This window comes from Silene latifolia, chromosome 7, assembly GCF_048544455.1.
Source record: "Silene latifolia isolate original U9 population chromosome 7, ASM4854445v1, whole genome shotgun sequence".
In the NCBI taxonomy this organism is placed as follows: Eukaryota; Viridiplantae; Streptophyta; class Magnoliopsida; order Caryophyllales; family Caryophyllaceae; genus Silene; species Silene latifolia.
In genome coordinates this window covers 26,453,718-26,457,535 of record NC_133532.1, presented here as the reverse complement: position 1 = coordinate 26,457,535, position 3,818 = coordinate 26,453,718, and the positions used below count along the sequence as shown (strand labels likewise).

Genomic DNA, 3,818 nt, shown 5'->3' with positions numbered 1-3,818 from the left:
ACCCACCGAGGAGAATCTACCAAATGGTACTCCTACATTGCAACATCTCACTGGAAATTTTATTGCCAAGTCCGCCTTCATCCAACTAGTTGAGAGGAGCCAATTCGGGGGAATGCCTAGTGAGGACCCTCATTCTCATATGGAAACCTTTTGCGATTATTGTGATGCTATCTCTCAAACGGGCGTGACTCAAGACCAAATTAGATGGGTCTTATTTCCTTTTTCCTTAATCGGCACCGCAAAGCAATGGTTGAAGGGCCTTGATAAGGCCACCCTTGGAATAGATTCTTGGAAGAAGTTGGCTCTAGCTTTCTACAAAAAATTCTACCCACCGGAAAAGACCAACATGCTAAGAGCTCAAATTACGGGTTTTAAGCAAAGGGATGAAGAGTCTTTGTACGAAGCTTGGGAGCGGTTTAAAGGTATTTGTCGCTCATGTCCTCACCATGGACTTAGCGAATGGTTTTTGGTGCAACAATTTTGGAATGGTTTATATGAAGATTCTAGGAACATTCTCAATATGGGATCAAATGGAATGTTCACCGAAGTTGATGACAATCAAACATGGAACAAGATTGAGGAAATGGCGGTCCATAATTCACAATATAGTAGACCTCGCAAGGCTACTAGAGGAGGAAAGCATGAAGTGGACTCCGTTACTCAATTGGGTGCTCAACTTAGTGCTCACATTGACACAATAAACTTGAAGTTTGAACAAGCTATGGCTAGACTTGAGGAAAACTCAAAATCATCGAAGCATCATGTCAATGCCATGACGGCATCCTCATCAATCCCAAGTGGGATATGTGAGAATTGTGGAACTTTGGGTCATGACCCAAGTGAGTGTAGGGGAACAACCGAACAAGTTAACGCTTTCCAAGCTTACAAAAGTGGTACCCTTATTCAAATTTTTACAATGAAAACACCAAGTTCCATCCAAATCTCTCATACAAAAGCCAAAATGTTCAAAACCCTCAAACAACATACACTCCACCACCCATGAGAAACCAAAATCAAAGACCCTTTTACAATCAAAACCAAGGTTACCAAAATCAAAATCCATACAATCACCAAAATGACCAAGGCTTTGATGTCCAAAAAGCGGTCCTCCAAATGCAAAAGAATCAACAAGAATTTTTCACCCAAATGCAAAAAGATAGCCAAGCAAAAGAAACCACCATCAACAACATTCTAGCTCACACCAAGATGTTGGAAACACAATTGACTCAACTAGCATCTTCAACCTCACAAAGACAAAAGGGGCAATTACCACCTCAAAGTAATCCCCCTAGACATGAAACGGTTAGTGCCATTCACTTGAGAAGTGGTACAAGGTATGAAGCACCGAAGAAGCAAGTTGAGGATGAAGTTGTGGAAGCTAGTGAAAAGGAAGAAATTGTGCAAAAATCCAAAGATGGAGAATCATCAAAAGAAGAAAGTTCAAAGAAAAATGAAGACAAGGCCAAAGAGAAGGAGCCCATTGTGATTAGACTTCCTTTTCCAAGTCGTCAAGCCAAACCCAAATTTGATGATCAACTTTGAAAGTTCATGGAAATTGTGAAGAATTTAGAAGTCTCAATTCCTTTCACGGAATTAATCAACCACGTTCCGGCCTATGCAAAATACATGAAAGATATCCTCACAAAGAAGAAGTCGATCCGGAAACTTGAGACTATCGCCTTCACTAAGGTGAGTAGTGCAATACTTCAAGGGAGTTCACCTCCAAAGTTAAAGGATCTGGGAAGCTTCTCAATACCGTGTACCATTGGTGACACGACGATCAACAAAGCCTTATGTGATCTAGGGGCTAGTGCGAGTGTCATGCCGTACTCGGTAAGTAAAAGGTTGGGAATGGGAGAGCTTAAATGCACCAACATCACACTCCAAATGGCCGATAGATCGACGAAGACACCATTAGGGATATGGGAAGATGTCCCCGTGCGAATTGGGAAGTTTTTCATCCCGGTGGACTTTGTCATTGTTGATATGGAGGAAGATTCCAACATTCCAATCATCCTAGGAAGACCTTTCCTACACACCGCCGGTGCGGTGATTGATGTGAAACATGGAGAGCTCACCCTAGAAGTGGGAGATGAAAGCATAACTTTTAATCTTGACAAGACCATGAGAGCTCCTCGTTTGCATGAGCCATGTTTTATGATTGATCATTATAGCCGAAAAGATGAAAGGAAGAAATCGGAACTCCAATGGAGGAAGAAAATTGAAGATGCTCCATTCAAAGAGCAAGTGAATTGTGACAAGGAGAGCTTGCAAAGCTTATCAAAATCAACCAAGGAAGAAGAGGATGGCCTCATTGGCCAAGAGAAGAAATTGGGAGAGTTGTCTCCATCTAAGCAAGAGATTTTCAATGATCAACTCAATGAAGTTTGTGGTCTTTGGGACGACGAGTTTGAAGGGATTTTTAATCCCTACATTGGGCATGCCATCGATCATGATCAACAACAAGGGCCACGGTCTATTGAGGACCTCTACCATAATAATGAACAAGCTTTTGATTACTTTTTCAAGGTGTTGAGCAACATCAACAACACCTTGAACATGCCCCCTTGACATCTCATCAAGAATGAGAGTTTGGTGGAGTCCTCCCTAAACCACCACTTGTAAATATTCCTAACTCCCTAACTTACATTTCAATTCTTGTATTGCATTTTTGTCATTTTTGGATTTTTATTTACTTTGATCAAAATAATTGTCATGTAAGAGAGAAGTGAGGGAGGGACTAACAATTTCAATTGATGTGTAGTGCTTTACCTTAGTGTGGGGATGGCAATTGCCTAGGCTATCCATGCCTTCGTAGTGCCCCCACAATGAAGAACACAAGCCTTGAAAGAAAGAATGGAGGAATGAAAAAGGGAATGCGCTGTGCACGGATGGAACTGAATCCGTGTACACAGGAAGAATCCCAGCGGATTCCAGAGAATCCACCCGTCTTAGGCAATCCGAGCGTCCTGCAAAAAAGACGCCCGTCTTGAACTGAGCTGAAATTTGAAATTTTCCTGACTGTTAAAGAATCCGAGCGGATTTCCAGAAATCCGCCCGTCTTGAAAAATCCGCCCGTCTTGTAAAAAAGACGCCCGTCTTTGCAGCTGAAGAAAACAAGCAAAAATCTCTGGACTGAAATCCGTCCGTCTTTGAAGAAATCCGCCCGTCCCGTGTTCAGCAAATCCGAGCGGATTGTACCAAATCCGCCCGTCTTTAGGCGAGCTTTTGCAAAGATTGAAGAAGCAGAATCCGCACGGATTGAGCCTAATCCGCACGGATTGCCCCTGCAGTTTTGAAAATTTCGGCCTCTTTATAACCCCTCCCACCTTCATTCATTCATTCATTCATTCATTCATAAACACTACCCACAACATCAAAACCCTCATCCTCCCCATCATAAAAACAAAAACCCTCAACAACATTCAACAAAAACAAATCAAACCATCCTTCCCACAACAATTTAATCACTCCTTCTTCAACAAAAATCAAAACCAAGAACAAAATCTTCAACCTTTGAGTCGATTTTTGTTTTCATAAAGGCAAAGCCTTTCACCTTCAAATCGATTTGGGCATACTACAAATTGAAGATTTTTCATTCTTTTCTTGGTTAAGCTCATCAATGGCAAGGACTAAGGGTGCAACAAAGGCAACCAAGGCACCAAAGGCTAAGGCACTCTCACAAAGGCAAAAGGCTCTTCAAACAAAGAAAGCTTTGGCTATGGTGGTGGCAACACCAAACTTGGAAGTGCAACAACAACAACAACCTTCTATGGGACCATCAACATCCTCTACTCCGGTAATTAATCAACTTTTGC

General features: G+C 42.0%; 1 non-coding gene across 1 annotated transcript; it reads right to left on the bottom strand.

Annotated features, from left to right (window-relative positions):
* Positions 1 to 346: 346 nt before the first annotated feature.
* On the bottom strand, positions 347 to 453 carry LOC141593745 (small nucleolar RNA R71). Its single transcript, XR_012521813.1, has one exon. It is a non-coding gene; the product is annotated as a small nucleolar RNA R71 (small nucleolar RNA).
* Between the last annotated feature and the right edge of the window lie 3,365 nt (positions 454 to 3,818).